Source organism: Pseudorasbora parva, chromosome 21 (genome assembly GCF_024679245.1).
Source record: "Pseudorasbora parva isolate DD20220531a chromosome 21, ASM2467924v1, whole genome shotgun sequence".
Classification (NCBI taxonomy): domain Eukaryota; kingdom Metazoa; phylum Chordata; class Actinopteri; order Cypriniformes; family Gobionidae; genus Pseudorasbora; species Pseudorasbora parva.
Window position 1 is genome coordinate 15,535,825 of NC_090192.1, and position 18,150 is coordinate 15,553,974.

The window sequence follows — 18,150 nt, forward strand, 5'->3', positions numbered from 1 at the left end:
TCACTTCTTGTCATCTCAGAAAGCTGCGCTTGAACCTGAACACACCAAAAGGACTGCTGGTGACTAAACTAGCATGTGGTGTTACTGTGTACAAGGAAATAACTGTATATCAATTGGAACCAATAGTCTATTTTCATCATTCAAAAAGGAAACCGAAACTAGGACTGCAAATGTACAAATCATAAATTAAAGCAGTGCTTCCTTACCATTTTGAATCAATTATGCAAATTAAAATGATCAGTTTCTTCATTCCACTTGGCTCATGTTATAAATATTCATGCATTGGAATGGCCTATATGTACTATCTTGACTTCTTTGCTTGCTTCAATGACTCGTTTGCTAAGCTGAAATGCCAATTAGAGTTCTCTCTCACCGACAATTCAATATGCTGTATTGACCGAAAAGACACAGCTTCCAACTAGAGCCATCCGTGCAGAACACAGAAAAAACCACGCCAAACGACACTAAAAATTGCCCCGACGTTGACCACCAATAACCGCTCGTCAGCTTGGTGTGTCCCAGGGCTTTTTATTTTTTATTTTATTTTTTTAAATCCTTTCCTTGACCATGTGACTGAAACCAAATGTGAGAAATTGAAACTGACTAATTAGCTTTCCCCACGTACTGAAAGTGTGACAGTTAGCAGACCCCATCTTGGCCTGCAGTCCTTGATCACTATCAGCACCTCTTGTTCTTTATGAATTACAAATTTCCCCTTTGGTGAGAACAGGAAAGCTAATACCTTTGTTTATTTTGAAATCCTAGCCTACAAATGCACTGTTAGCCAGACCCATAAAGAACAAAGTTGGCACAATCAATTTAAATGCTTTCTGCTACATGTAGATGTCATCATCAGACTTCTGGTCCAAACGTGTTGCAGTAGCAGATGGTCAGTCTTCAGTTTTTGTTATTCTTTGAGCTCTGCATGAGAGGGCTTTATCGATTGGGGTTGCTCCGAGGCTACTGGATATGCAAAACATTATTCAATACTTAACACTTCCATAAAAACAGGCAATGAAGATGAAAGTAAATGCTTGTCCCTCTTTTGAAGCAGGACACAGGATTTTCACTTGGGCGCAGATATCATTGATATGGTTGACTTAAAAGGATTAATTCATTAATCAGATTAATTTTAGAGGATCAGTATGGTCAGATTAAATCAATGTACAATCAATGGCCATGGCTTTTTCTGGAAATGTTAAAATAAACTGCATTATAGCAAAAACAGCTGGTCCGGACAATATAAGTAGTCATGTCCTTATTTCTTGTGCAGAGAGGCTGGGCCCTATATTTTTTGTTATATTTTCCAGTTGTCCCTTAATCTTCAGAGAGAGCTGGACATATGGAATCAGTCTAAAATTATTCCAGTGGACAAACAAAGACATCTTAAAGTGTTAAATGATTTTAGGCCAGTTGCTTTGACCTCTAGTAATGAAGTGTTTTGACATGAATGAAAAAAGAGATCACATCAACAGGTAATCTTCTTGACCCCTTACAGTTTGCATACAGGGCTAGGTGAGGGGTATAATATGCTACTGCTACTCTGCTTAACCTGATATTTAAAAAATAAGGTAGTAAAACATGCCAAAAAATAAAAAATCATGGATTTTTCCTTTGCTTTTAATACAATTCAACCCCATATTTTAGTTGACAAACCTAACTTTTGACCTTGATTGTAATAGAGTTGGCTGGATTCTGGATTTCTTAATGGATAGAACACAGAGAATAAGAGTGAATTGGGTGTTTGTTTGAGATGATGTCATCATCCACAGGGTCTCCTAAGGGGTGGTCTCTCTCCACTTTACAGTCTTAATACCAACTGTAATGAAACCTGGTTTGTTTATGGTTCGTTATTTGTGGTCTTTATTATTATTAAGGGTTTAAAGTAACATGCACCCATTTAATCGGGGCTTCGCAATTAACTGAAGTTGAATCGCAAATTGGCTCAGTATTGAGATCTTTGAAGTGAATTAAATATGCTAATATGCTTTGAGTAGTTCTTGAAAGTACAGCACCGACATCAGTGCATTGATGTCTCATTAAAAGTATGCAATTTTGCCACACTTGGCAACCTGAGACAAATATCACAATCCTGAAAATTCTTTTGACCATAGGCTAACATATCTTTGAAATTTAGTTTGATGTTCTCACCGATAGCTGTGATAAAATTTTAACCTGAGATAAATTCACTAAATGTGAATGGGTTGATGTAAAGCGGACAAGTTCTTGTGTGCGTCTAATTATCATACACCCTGACATTAATGCAGCAGAGATCCCACAGTGTGACAAAAGGATCATTTTGCACATCTGAAAAGCAACAAATCACAATGAACATGAGCCGCACTGTGTGTGTCTGCTTTAGTGAAGAGAAAAAGCTCACTGAGAGAGAGCCCTTATCATTTGGGGTATGGGCCAGGAATCAATAAGCATGTTCAGAATGTCAAATTGTCAACGCGATTTGCTCTCCGCAAAGTGTTTTGACTTCCCTGCTATTGTGTTAGTCTCTAAAGACTGTTCGATTTTGCAGTGTTGAGCAGAGCCAATCACAGATATGTATGTAGAGTGCTTGAATAATGACCAATTGGAGAAATTTAGACAACACAGAATATATGCAGATTGTGTGTTTCGTCGCTTGTTCACTGCTAATTATGCCTGCTAGGGAACACATTCGACCAATGAAGAGTAGAACATAGAATTGATTCATGGTGCAGTGTAGTCAGATTAGACAATAACGGTTTACGCTAGAGTAGGATTTTGGCTGAAATTAAGCATTTGACAGTTTCATGCATTTAAAAAAGGGAGCTTACTCTCACTTACTGTATTCATAAAAGATTTGAATAATTATGTTCCTGTGTTGCGATTTAGTTGCTATAAATAGGCGGCCACATATATGGAAAACAACACCTAACCCTAACCAAAAAATTTCTAACAAAATGTTTTTCAGCTGGTTTTTTTTTTAGTATTAGGTGTCCTTAATAACATAATAAAAATGTACCAAAGTTTGGCCACTAGAAAGGTGTAATTTTCAAGATGGCATCCAAGATGGGCAGGGAGGCCTTAAAATATCCTAACTCCTTCATTATTTGACCTAGCCAAGTAATCTTGGTGCCTAACCCCATGTTTTCTGGGTCTATGAATCCACTGGACTTATCTGAATTGCACTGACATAATTACATACTTATGGAATACATGTTTTTGTGAGATTACTGTAAGGTTTTATCTTTGTTTGGGGTGAACTATAGATGTAAACATTTAGCCTATGTCATGTAACTCCTACTCCAGTACGTGTTTTTGGACACATACCCTTTTTTGTGCTAAAACACAGACTTGGCATTCAATATAAAAGCTATTGCACCCAAAAGTAACTTAAATTTGAGTTGTATAACTTTGATCATAAACAACTCTGAATTAGCCCGAACAGAGGCCTGTGTGTGAACCCTCTAAAATGGTCACTCATTTCAATTTGAATAAGGTAATTGTAACCCAGGTTACCAAAAATACATGATGAAATTTAATAAATGAGTCAGGACATTTTTTCTTTTCAAATAAGAATTTATTTTCATGAGTATTAGGACATCCAATCGAATTATTTCGTGTTTGTAAGAACCGACCAATGAGGATCGAGGATATTCTCTAACGCATTTTTTGTTTTCCGGATTTCGCACGCGGTTGGAGCTCGTGCTCTCTCTCTCTCTCATCGGCTGATCAGAAGTGCAGACGTGAATCGAGTCTCTCCAAAGAGATGTAACGCATTTGAAAAATCAAAGACAAATATGTGATTTTAATTGAAGTTATACATGTCCAGAGACTATTTAGACTGTGAAGAAGTGAAGTTATGTGAGAAAAAAAAAGAGATTTGAGATTTCAAATACGTGACGCAGCTACTGAGAAGAAGCCTCGTAACGCATAGTGCGTTGAAAAAAAGACGTTTTATGAGGAAACTGAGAGTTCATTTATTTCTGAGAGCTAGATGAGCAGAAAAAGTCAAGTTGTAAGAAATCTACAGACCTAAAAGAGATTGAGTGTTCAAGTTCATCGTGTTTTGGTGAGTTAAAATTTTCATACTAGTGAAATGTAAAGAAAATGTGAACGATGTATTGTAGTGTCCTTTCATTTTGATCCGTGTGATATAAGACCACATGTGGTGAACGAATGTTGCACGTTCATATGTAAATATGCGATCGCCATTTTGGTGCTGTGTTGGACCGTGGTAATGGATGTGAGATCTGTGTAACGGGAAAAAAATGATTTTCTAAATGACTAATGATTTTGTGACCTTGTATTCAAGATCAGGTTTTTTTTCCCTCTCTTTTCTGTTTTCTTGTCTATTCTTCTGGATTTGAGCGAATTTTAATCCTGTCGAGTGCACTGCTGAGTTGCTGACACATGATCGATGTTTAACGGAGTGGAGTTTCTGGATTCCTGGATTTCGTTCTAACTCCCGTGTTCACGGAGGGAGTGGGGACTGGCGAGCCACACGGACCTAACAGCGAGCGTGATTTTTGTGACACTGAACTTGTCATTGCCGATTTGGACGGTAGGATTGACCTAACAGCACTTGCATCTGATTCAAATTGCTCTTCCAAAAGGATTCAATCGCAGAGGATAGACTGAGAAAAGCAAAAAATCGTCGTTCATTTCACATTCACAAAGTTGTGAATCAATTGAGATACTGAGCAATTGAACAACATTTTGAAAACAGGTTTAAATTTCAGTGAAGGGAATTAAATGTGATTTTATAGTTTTTTGTTTGTTTTTTTTGCTTGATCAATGTAACTTCTTTTATTTATTTATTTTTCTTACTTACTTTCATTTCTCTGGTGTTTTATTAATTTGAAGCCAGAAAGACACGTTTCAAAAGGGATTTAAATTTCACATATTATTTTTCTGATTTTTTTTCAATATTTCAATTTACATTCCTAAAGTGAAATCCTCAATAATTAGGTTCAATTGATTAATTCAGAAAAAAGAAAAACTGAAAGAGACTAGTGAAACCTAGAAGGAAAAAAGAATTTGAAGTTACTTTTATTGGTTTATGGAACTTAGTATTTATTTATTTTTATTTTGGTGATTACACTTACCTTTTGAGTTCTTTGAGCTCCATTAAGTCTTGAATCATGTAAAGGAAATAAGAGAGAACAGAGTTTAGGATCACACAGAATTCATTTGAGGTCTTAAAGAAATTGTTTTAATTTTATTTATTTGGGAAATATACCTTGTATTTTATTTCACTTACTTTGTTTTGTTACACTTTTATTTTTTTTTATTTTTTCCATGTCATACATACCAATTGTCACATTTAAAACCTGAAACGTGGAAAGCAATACAACGAGTTAAACCTTACCTGTTTGATGAGTGGTTCATTATTGTTGTGACATTCTTATTCTCTGCAGACGAATCTAGCCTTCTGATTAAACTGGTCCATACGCAGACTTTGTGTCTGTACTAGATTGAGTGAAGTGTTACATTATACATATGTAATGCATCATCTATTGATGTTTTGAGTATAAAGGTGGAATTATATTAAACCCAACCAAACTAAATTCACAATTTTCAGCAATTCAGAAGATGCTGGAAGAGAATACTAACTTTTGATATTGCATGCCTCATTGAAATGTTGTTTCAGCACAGTGTATACCATTTTGCGCAAACAAAATTAATCCGTGACTACTTTAAAGGGGTCATGAACTGAGAAATCAAATTTTCCTTGAGCATTTGACATTTTAGAGATCATTATACTATAAGAATATCCAGTAATTTTCAGAACTGAAAACTTCCTTGTTAGTCCAATAAAAGCTTTTATTGATGCCAGGCCCAGCAGACGACAGGTTTTTCAATTACGTCAAAGGGAGGCAAGCACTGCCTCTCAGAATAATTGAGAGAACAATACCAGGAAAGGTACATTTCACTGAACGGGAAGGCCTTCATGACAGTGACAATGAGAGAGAAGACATCACAAATTATACAATCTTATTTCAGAGAACAAAAAAAGGATGAGGAATCCCAGAAACAAGCAATCATTCAAACAGCTGCACGATTGATCCAAAGTGATATCAAGTCCAAGCCCATCCATTATGGAACAGTATCTGAGCACAAAGTCCCTTGAGCTTGACTCTGCCCTTTTGTTTGTTCCTGAGACTCTCTGTACACTTTTGAATGGTATTTTTGTGGGTAAGGAGACAAGCCGAAAGGTTGCAGGAATTGGACAGGCAATTGTCCAGGGAGCACGACCATGTGCTGTTGTAGCTCCATTACAACTTGGCCTTGAAGTGCAGGCACGTCATATGGATCGATCACAATTCCTGACGGATACCCTTCATGGAATGGGATTTGCTTCATCAGGAAATGTTGCGTTTAAAAAAGAATGTAGCAGATTCAGTTGCTCCAGATATGTTACCGGATGACATAGATGTCCTGGACATTGCACTTCTTTTTGCTGGGGACAATGTTGACCACAGAATCCTTACTATTGATCAGAGGTCTTCAACCCTGCTCCTGGGGACCCACTGTCCTGCAAAGTTTATTTGTCTCTGCCTGTGTATTTTCAACAAGTGATCCTGAACAGCTTGATTAGCTTTACCTGTCTTTGATTAGGGTTGGAGCTAAACTCTGCAGAACAGTGGGTCCCCAGAAGCAGGGTTGAAGACCTCTGCTATTTATGGTAAGGGGACCTTCCACTGAATAGGAATCACAGTAGCAATCAATCCAGGGTGAAAAAAGGACCGTGACAAACGGGTTTCTGCTCCCACATCAAGCTAAGAATGTCATAGAGGACCATGGGACAAGGAAATTGCAGTGTTGTTTGGCAAAAGGAGTACCAATTAACTTGCCTCTTTGTGCTACAACCTTTTTAGCAATAAAATAGTTACCACTAAATAATTTGTTACCCTAGAATGTCTGCCTCCATTTGAGTCTTAAACCAAATACCACTGCCAAAGAGTTTACTTCAAGATCATGGTATGGATTGGAAAGGAAGGTGACATGAACACAGTGGATTGGGGATGGAAAATGGTGGACAACCAGTTCCTGCCAGGTGTAACCAGGAAGACTGCTGCTCCAGAAAGCCTCCTACAGATAAATTAATGAGGCATTAATATAGCGCTTTCATATGTACTACTGCACACCCAAAGCACTTTACACTCATGTCAGGGGTCTCTCCTCAACCACCACCAGTGGGCAGCTCCACTTGGATGATGTGACGGAAGCCACAGTACAACAGCGCCAGTGCACTCACCGGATGGGTTTTTTCAGGAGTCCATGATTGGTAAGGGCCAATGGAGGACATTTGGCCTGGACACCAGGGTTACTTATCTTTACGAGAAGTGTCATGGGAGATTTAATGACCACAGAGAGTCAGGACCTTAGTTTAACATCTCATCCAAAGGACGATGCTTGTTACAGTACAGTGTCTCCATCACTATACTGGGGTGTTAGGACCCACACAGACCACAGGGTGAGCACCCCCTGCTGGCCTCACCTCTACCAGCAGCTACCTAGTTTTTCCCAGTTGGTCTCCCATCCAGGTACTGACCAGGCTCAACCCTGCTTAGCTTCAGTGGGAAACCAGTCTTGGGCTACAGTGTGATATGGGTGCTAGCAAATGATCCACTGTAATTGCACAACTGTCTGCTGAACACAACGGTGCAGTTGGAGGGCATATGGACTACCATGTATGAACCACAGAAACCATCAATACTAACATCAAAAACCCCAGTGTTAAATTAACATTCCTCTGAGTTTGAGTCCACACCCAGGAGTGTTAAAAGTAACACTGGAACAGTGTTAAAGGGTCATGAAACCCCAAAACACTTTTTTTTTAGATGTAGAAAGATATGTATAGGCTGCACATCATTGAAAACACTAAGGGTACTCATTAATGGTATTCATATGTGAAAATAGTTATTTTTGCATTTTTCAGAGCGATTTCTGTCTTCCGGTTTGAAAAGCTTAGCTCACAAATGCTGACGTCGGCGCGGCCTTTTCGGCCCAAGTATGGGCTGCTGGGCACATGCTGACGTCGACCGCTCCGAGCGATTCTCGATATATATTCATGACATGAAGCTCATTCAGTCCAATCCCTGCGCTGTAGTATGCATACAAGATAATTTAGTTAATATACATGAGACAGTCACTTCTGTCAGGCTCGTCTTCCATCATTATTGTAGAGACATGGTGGGGAAGTTTTGGAAGCAGCATGCGGAAAAATGACGGAGGAAAGCTAGGCGTTGGGCTGATACGAAGTAATGTAAAGGGCGCCGAGCGAGCTGTAACCGGCGCCGTCTGTGGAAGCCTTTGCTACAAAGGCTCGGTAAAGTAAAATTCACCTGAGGAATCCCACGCCGAACCTGCAAGTGTTGACTATCTAATTTATGTCAGGAGTGCAAAATAACCGATCTGTAGGCCAATGAACAAAAGCCACGTCCTCTCCGTTTTATTTGTGGTCACAGCCATGCACTAAACCGCATGTGTTCGGGCTCTTAGTGAAACAGTGTGCTGCATATTTGGACAAATATAGATTTAGCTGCCGAGTGATAGACAGCGCGGATCGTCACGGCAACCCAGCGCGTGTCGCTCTGCTTCAGATGCGCGGTCGAGACTATGAAACCTCAAACCCCTTCGCTTTTACCCCGATCAAGAATTACACATCTCTGTCACATCGCATGTTGGGTGGTTCACGTTCTCTTATCACGTCGGCGCGTTGTTCATCTTGCCAAACAGCGTGCATATTTGGACAAATATAGTTTTATCACGTTTGCAAAATATTTCGTCAAGCAGAATAACATTTATTTTAATTTCTCACTGAATTATGCTGGTTTGAAGAGCTGAATGATTAGCGATCTCTGCTGCACACCACTCATAGCTCTCTCATTCGCTGTACTCATCGCTCATTTAATCTCACTGTGGTAAACAATGCCAACGGGAACCAGGAACATGTCTCAGAACCGCTGTAACTGCTGCTGTTGGGATCTCTAATCTTAATGCACCTACTGACACTCCCCTATTTATGCAAACCATTCCCTCTTTTCACACAATACCCATCCCACCTTTTCACAGTCGACCACTCCCCTTTTAAGAAGCCTTTTCAAATCGAAGGTGTGAAAAAACACAGCTGCAGCAGGGGGGTTTCATGACCCTTTAAAGTTAGAGATAAGTGATTAATTGAGAAATTATTGGCCATTGGTGATGAACACCTGCTGTTAACAAGCAGAATCACCGAAGGTAAGAGTCACCTTTTTAGGTCGGTGTTCAGTGTTTGCTTTAGTTTCTGTGAGAAACCAAGAGAAAATCCAAACCAGGTGTTTTTTGTTTTGTTGTGACAAATATAATCAAAGATTCGGCTAAGAATAGTCCCTGTTAACTACATGATGATAATGCCACTATCAAAATATTTATCTCTCTGCTTGCTTTGCCAACAACAAGTTTGTTTTTCTAAACACAGTTGAAGCATTCAGGAAAAAAATAATGTTTTGAAAGTAAAAATCAAAAGCTCAACTACAGCAAACACTATTTACCATAATTTGTGAATCTACTTGTTAACAGCAGGTGTCCATCACTAATTGTCAATCACCACTCAATCATTTAATTATCTCATTTACTTTAACACTGCTTCATATTTATTTTAACACACTTGAGTGTGGAGTTTGCTGTGTAGGCAAAATGATATGAGAGAGGATAAATATGCAATTACTTAATGGGAATTGAACTTATTTTTTACATAAATATGCTTGTAACCAATTGCCTTAATATATAATTGTACTTGTAATCACTTATCTATCAACCATATCAAACCATATTTGCAGCTGACTAAAAGGATGCAATCATTATGAAGGTAGTTGATTGAGTACAAAATAAAATTAGTGCTGCTATCAAATAATCTAACCTTGTTTTTAATGCAAACCTTGGCAACACAGTGCAGTTGAGCTCTGTTGAGATTTGACAACTAGAGTAATGCGTCACTTTGTTGCTCTGATAGGTTGTAGCTCTATCCAATTGAGGGCTTTCCTGGTTCGGTTGAAACACGCCCCATAATCACAGCCCAGTGGAGCAGAATCAGACTCATATTCTGAATAGAATTGAGTATGACCAGGTCAGGCTAGCTCAAGCGCTTATACTTCAAGTAATAATTTTCATGCAAACATGGGGTTAGTATGATTTTTTATTTACTACTGCTAATTGATCCTGTTTTCATTAGTTTCTATAGCTTTCATGAATTTGTCTGTGGCCTAACGTGGTCTCTGTACATATCATTGCCTTCATCTCAATTTTGCCTCTTTCTCCATGTGGCCTACTGCTGCTTTGCCTGTGTGGCTTTGTCTCTGTAAAAGGAAATATCTCTAAGCACATCATCCCTAATCATTCTGCACATTTCATACTCTCCAACGGGTCTCCCATATTAAGAGGGTGGTTTAAAACTCACCTAATGACAGACCTACAGAACTGCAGTATCCCATCAGTATACCAGACATTCTTCAGGGTACAGCAACTGAACGCAGGATTTTATGATGGTCAACATGGTCTTCTTCAGCACTCTAATACTAAAGGATGCTCAAACATTCAGGTAATACTAAGATCACCAGTGTTTTAACAAGCATCAGGTACATTTACAGTTTATCAATTAACTCATTTTAATTAAATCTTATACATTAAGTATTCTACCTTCACTTCCATGATCAAATATCTTAATGTTTGGCCTAAGACTTATAACCACTCTCCCCTATTTATTTTACCCAACAGAGCACCTCAAAGGCCAGGTTTCAGACCCACCTGTTGTCTGTCCTTAAAAGCTGCAGTCTATCCTCATCCTTTTATACCGGACATTCCTTTAGGATTGAGGCAGCTGCTACAGCTGCGAACGTGGAATCCCTACGCCAACAGTCAAGTTACTGGGGAGATGGTCATCTTCAGCATTCGAGACCTATATAAGAACAAATACCAAAAACATCTTCGATGCCCAGCAGGCTTTTTCTAGCAACAATTAAGGTAACCCTATGCAACTACTGGTGGTGGTGTCACGTTCTAATTCAGCTCTGAAGCGGAAAACAGAGACTTCATGGTGCTGTAGGATTTTGGGCTTCTCGTGAGCTTCCTATTGTTGTGTGGGCAGATCTCAAACGTTTTGCATTTGGTTGTGTGTTTGTGTTTGTTCTAATAAAGCTCTTTCTTTGAATAAACTGCACGTCCCTGGCATATTTTCCTTTCCTCAATAATTGAATGTCCTTGATGGTTATAATAGCGTAGTCCATAGGATAACAATGACATGAATATAAAACATAATAGCATATTACATGAATATATACAATTAAAAATTAATATGCAAATCATAATTTTATATATATATAATGTGTAAAATTATTATAATTTGGGGGTTTAAATTTATTAATTTATTACCCAGGTTGACCAATAGTAACAGATCTGCCAACCAATCACGAGTGATATTTCTTGTTTCAATGTAGTAGTTTCAACCAATACTGAGTGAGGAAATTCAAGCCATTCCGGCAAGGTGCCGCCCAGAGCTGCTATTCATATGCTAATTAGAGCCATTAGCGCCGGCGCCAGCATGCCTCCGCAAGCTCCACATACGTCATGGTTCGTTTCCGTCAATATGTGGCACAGACGAACGCGACGTTCACAGGCTGTAAACTGAAGTTAATTGTCGAAAATCAGGGAGATTTCCGGCCGTTTACGGGGACGAAAATCCCACTTTTCATGCAGTGAGAATGACTGTACATGTCTTTGGCAACAGTCCTTCGCCAGCAGTCGCTATATACGCTCTAAGACGAGCGGCAGAGCTTGGTGAATCGGAGTGCGGAACGGACGCCAAGGATTTTGTACTCTGCAATTTCTAAGTTGATGATGGCTTCATATCTGTCCCTACTGAAAGAGAAGCTGTTGATCTCTTCAGGCGCACACAGACAATATTGGTGAGGTCAAGTCTGTATCTGCATAAAGTAGCCTCCAACAGTGCTTCAGTTATGGAAGATTTTCCATCTAGTGAGAGAGCCAAAGATCTCAAAGACTTAGATTTTGATAAAGATCCGATACCCCTCCAACGCAGCCTTGGCATAAGTTGGAACCTCAAAGCGGACTGCTTTACATTCAGAATTTCTCAGGATCCCAAACCTTTCACTAGAAGAGGTATCCTTTCAACGGTCAATAGTTTGTATGATCCTCTCGGGTTTGTCTGCCCAATCACCATGCAAGGCAAAGCTCTAGTAAGAGAACTTTCAGCCATGCAACAGGATTGGGACACCATTCTTCCATTAGAAAAAGGATACCAATGGAAAGCATGGACTTCATCTCTGGCCGAGCTTGATCAACTGCAAATACCCAGAGCTTACGTTCCAACCTCAGTATTTGGGGCTCAGCACAGAGCGCTGTGCGTTTTCTCAGACGCCTCTACTTTAGCTATTGCTGCAGTAGCATACTTACGAGTAATAGACTCAAATGGGAAGCCTCATTGAGGGTTTATAATGGGAAGATCCAAATTGGCCCCTTTCCCTGCTCACACTGTTCCATGACTCGAGCTATGTGCAGCAGTGCTTGCTGTTGAGTTGATGGAGCTCGTAAAGGAAGAACTTGACACAGAGCTTCACAACATCCATTTCTACACTGACAGTCGTATAGTGCCCGGTTACATTCACAATGTGATACGAAGATTCTCCATGTATGTGGCTAATAGGGTTGCACGCATAAGAAAAGACACGGAACCTAGCCAATGGCATTTCGTCTGTTCTGAACAGAACCCAGCAGATCATGCTACTAGGTTTGTGGCAGTAGCCCACTTACCCCTTACCAACAGGTTCTCAGGTCCAGGGTTTCTTAAGGAAAGTGGTCCTATAGCATGTAGTGTAGATTCGTCGTATAGACTAGTCAGAGCAGAAGAGGATGTTGAAATTGACCCTCAGGTGAACACACAAATGACTAACATTACAGAGCAGTCACTTGGCTCGAGCAGATTTGAACGTTTCTCAAGCTGGAGATCTTTAAGTGAGGGCTGTCACTACCCATACTCACATTGCAAGATCGTTCTCGCAATCTCTATCTAACAATCTATGCAGAAAGTGGCATCAATGTGCTGAAACCTCAGATGTGGAGATTTCACAACTATAATCAAAACTGTACAGCGGGAAGTGTACAGAGAGAAATTTGAGAGTCTAACCAAGCATAGTAAAGTCTCGCAGCGTAGCACACTCCAAAGACTTGACCCTTTTGTGGACGATATTGGGCTGTTAAGAGTAGGGGGTCGCATTCACTGTGCTGATGTATCAGAACCAGAGAAGCATCCCTTGATAATCCCACCTAACCATTACGTGGTTGATCTCTTAATTCAGTATTACCACGATCAAGTGGCTCCTCAATGCCGTCATTTTACAGAGGGTGCAATACACAGTGCTGGTTTGTGGATCGTCAATGGCAAAAGACTAATCTCAAGTGTTATCCACAAATATGTGTTATGCAAGAAGCTAAGGGGTAGAATGGAGAGTCAAAAGATGTCTGCCTTGCCTTTGGACAGAGTTTCTATGGATCCACCTTTTACACACACAGGTCTTGATGTATTTGGTCCATTCACTGTGGTGACATGCAAGACAAGAGGAAACAGTACTGAGAACAAGCGTTGGACTGTCATATTCAGTTGCCTGAGTACCAGGGCAGTTCACATGGAGGTCATGGAGTCTCTATCAGCATCCAGTTTCATTTGCGCTTTGCGACGCTTCTTGGCTGTCAGAGGACCCGTTAAGCATTTTCGTTCAGACAGAGGGACGAATTTTGTCGGAGCAGTTAAAGAACTCCAAATTGACAGTTCCGATTCATCCCCAACCGAGTTGAAATGTTTCTTAAAGAATCAACGATGACATCACTCAGCCTCCCGACCTGCTCCAAATTCACCCAAAATAGTCTCAATCGTTTGTGCTCCGTTTGTGCTGGTTTGTGCCGGTAAAAGTTTCGTTTGTGCTGCCTCCGTTTTTTAAATATTAAAAAAATATTAAGGTTGTCATTCTGAGGTCACTCAGCCCCCCAACCTGCTCCAAGTTGACCGCAAATAGTCTCAATCGTTTGTGCTCCGTTTGTGCTGGTAATATTTTCGTATGTGCTGCTTCCGTTTTTAAAATATCATACATTTAATTATAGACGATGACGTCACTCAGTCCCCTCACAAGCTCCAAATTCCCCCCAAATAGTCTCAATCATTTGTGATGGTTTGTGCTGGTAATATTTTCGTTTGTGCTGCTTCCGTTTTTAAATTATAAGATTTTGAATTAAGCTCCAAATTCACCCAAAATAATCTTGTTTGTTTGGGCTTCGTTTGTGCTGGTTTGTGCCATTAAACATTTTGTTTGTGCTGCTTCAATTTTTAAAATATTGAAATAGCTAATATTTATTGGTCATTCTGAGTAGAGCCCTGCATTTATGCCCGAGCCCGACGTGCCCCAACTTTTTTATGCCCACAGGGTCTTACCTAAAACTTCCAGGCTTCTCCTTCGTTTGATATTTATTGTATTAATTATAAGGAACAATGAGATGTGCTGCGCTGGTGGAAACAACATGAGACCCTGATAGCTTACGCGACTGTCAAGACATGACTCGCACAGGGTTATAGAGTTGCATCAGCAGCAGCGCACGTTTCTTCAGCAGCTACTAGAGTTAGGCTATGGCATTTTTACAACTGGTTCCTTCATTCGTTTTCTCTGACCAGGCATCTATCTGATTGCGAAATGACCAGGACCAAATGCCTTCTGAGATTCGTAGCATATTTAATTCCGATCACTCAAACAAACCAATTCAGAAGGTGGCATGAAAGCATTTCAGACGAAACCGGACAAATTTAAATGTATCTGGTTGTTTAAACCACAGGTGTAAATTTTACTCCTGGCAAACGGTTAAAAAATAAACGTGTGAGAGCGTGTTATGTTGTAGTCAGATAGATATCATGGTGCTATTGCAACACACATCGCAAATGAGTAAAACATGCCAACGCATATGGCCGTAAATTAAACTTAAAATAAGTCTTAGCTGCTTAAAAACACAATCATCTTCAATAAAAATGAATGAGATTAAATGATCTTACCATTGCTTAGGTCGCTCTCTCTCATATTGCGGTCTTTGAATGTGAAATGAGCTGCTGAATAAAATGCATGAATCTTTTCCTTTCGTTGATGTGAACTCCTCCAAAATTCCTTTTACTGTGGTGGTAGCCTAATATTATAGTCTGCTAAATTAACTAACATTGTGATGCTTGAAGTGTTCTATGGATTTTATCGGCAAGACAAGTCAAGAGTTGATTTGAGAGGCTAAATTGATTAAACATGCGTTTAACTCACTATCGGCCGCTGTCCGCTTGGTCGTCAAATTAACAATTAATTTAACAAAAATTTAATTTTTTAAATTTAATTTAACCTTTAATTTAACAAACAAAAAAATGCTCTAAACATTTTTCTAAATTAACTAAATAAAGAAATGAAACGAAATATAACAACTTTGACATTAAAAACAAAACTGAACTATTTTAATGGCTGCAACAATGTAAAAAAGAAAAACGGGCTCAAGTCAAATTTCAATAAGCTGTCGGACACGGGCCGGGCTATAGGTCTAGATTTGAGGCCCGTGCAGGGCTCTAATTCTAGGTCACTCAGCCGGTATTTTATTTATTTATTTATTTATTTATTTTGTGCTGCTTCCGTTTTTTAAAATAGCCTACATTATAGGCCTACACAGAATTATAGAGGATGACAAGCTTTCTTATTAGAAGAATCAGAAATCATAGGCTATAATATTTTAAGTCTTTAAGATAGGCTAGATCTTTTGGTTATAAAATAAATAAAAATTAATAAAATTTTCCTCAGTGTTGTTTTAGATCACAAAGCTAAAAGGAGCGTTCCAGGGCCACCCACACATTCGAAACAAATAATAGGCTGGCTAGGCCTAAAAGCATATTTAAAAATAAAAAATAAAACCCAACAACAATCCATTTCTCATTTGTCTTGTTTTGTTTTTTTGTTTTTTTAAGCAGAAAACCATAGAATTGTTTTAAATTATTTTTTAATTTATTTATGTTTTTTTTTTTGTGGTTTTGTTTAATTAATTGAATGAATGAGAATTGAGATGCTGCACAACTTTCCATTTCTAACACGCGCTTGCCACTAAAAAGGAGGAAAACAGAGTTTGTTCAAACAGAGAGTAGGCCTAGGCGTTATTTTAAATAACATATCCACTGCTCTTACTATTTCTGCTAAATGTTTAGGCTAGCCCATATGCTCTTAATCCTATGTGATTCCGCTGGTGAATTCATCGTCTGTAATTCAATAAATAAATAATTAAAAAATGGAAGCAGCACAAAAGGAAATTTTACCGGCTGAGTGACCTCAGAATAACCATCAAATGGCCTATTATTTTAATATTTTAAAAACAGAAGCAGCACAAATAAAATGTTTTATGGCACAAACGAAGCACAAACAAACAAGATTATTTTGAATGAATTTGGAGCTTAATTCAAAATCTAATATTTTAAAAACGGAAGCAGCACAAACGAAAATATTACCAGCACAAACCAGCACTAACGGAGCACAAACGATTGAGACTATTTTGGGTGAATTTGGAGCAGGTCGGGGGGCTGAGTGACGTCATCGTCTAAAATTCAAAGTCTAATATTTTAAAAATGGAAGCAGCACAAAAGAAAATATTTCCATTTGCCATAGCTTGATGGGGTCTGTATCGTTTTTAATCGTACTTTTAAACTTCGGGTTTCGTCTAGTAACCCGAGAACAAAAAGAACTACAAAATCCGACTGCTTTACGGCATTACGTCACTTCCACCAACACCCACACTTCCTTAAATTCGGACGTCCGAGACCAACTTTGTTCGTCGGATAATATAGTCATGTCCGAAGCAGCACAGACAAATAAGACAGAAAAGGTTTTGCTGGAGGAAAGCAATAAGAGGAAACGAAAAAGTGATCGGATTAAAGGCAGGACGAGGATCAACATTGGTCCAGCGTTTGCTCGTTGGCGTGAGCTGAAGGAGGCGTGCCCGACCGATGCTGTCCTGCTTGTTATGGTGATTACCTACCACTCAAACATTGAATTGAAGTATCATATAGATTCTGTAAAACGGTAACCAATAGACTACTATAATGACGCTGGCTTGAAAACGTGAGCATCGCCATTATTTGGCGTTTGAAAAAAATAAAACCCATGAAATTATATTCATATGATATGCTGAAACATATGCCACTGACTGTACCTGGGATGAAGACATTTCACACGCGCCGCCAGAAGAACACCTGCATGTGAACTCCTCAGTGTTCAGGGTAACTGTTAGTGCTGCACCAACCCGCGGGCCGCTTTTATGAAGTTATTTGGCCCGCCCCGCACCACTGTATATATTTTTACAACCCGCCCCGCACCCGTGACCATTAAATAGACATACAGGGTCCGCGGGTTATGAGACGACCGGCGCATCACTAGTTCAGGGCTATCAGGGTTGTCATGTCAACAAATGCACGCGCGATGGCATCCCCTGTTGTAGGATGACAGAGCTTACGACAGTAGTTGAGGACATTATTTTTTCCCAACTGTAGGGGGACCCAGAGAGCAAAAGTTGCCAAGTGCTGCTTTAATTCACAAACACTCTTAATTAAATGAAACTTTTAAAAGTCCACAGCTCCATTTTTCCACAGGAAAAAATAACCAAGGGGTAATTAACACATGCTTACCGAGTAGATCGTTCTCTGGGATGCGTTTCCATTAAAATGTAAAGAGTTTTATCTCTAAAAACAGATTAGCTTATAACGCTTTTACATGGGGCACAGAGAAAGTGTTGGAGCTATTTTCTTGTTTTGTAATTAAGCTAATCATTAAATTACTTTGTTTTACTTTAACTGATTTGCATGATTATTTTATTGATGTAGATACAGAATGTTAATGTTATTATTTTCATTAATTTGAGCCCTTTTTGGGGACTTTTATTTTGAAAGTACTGAGCACTTGTTTGTATTTATATACTGGTGATTACACTTAGGACGAGCAGGCACTGGGAAAGGTTGTTGGTTTTTTACCAGGGAAAGAGAGGCTGCAGACATCCTTTGTTTGTATGCTTGCTCAAATGGAAATAAACCACATGAACAATATGATAGCCTGGACATTTATTTATTGA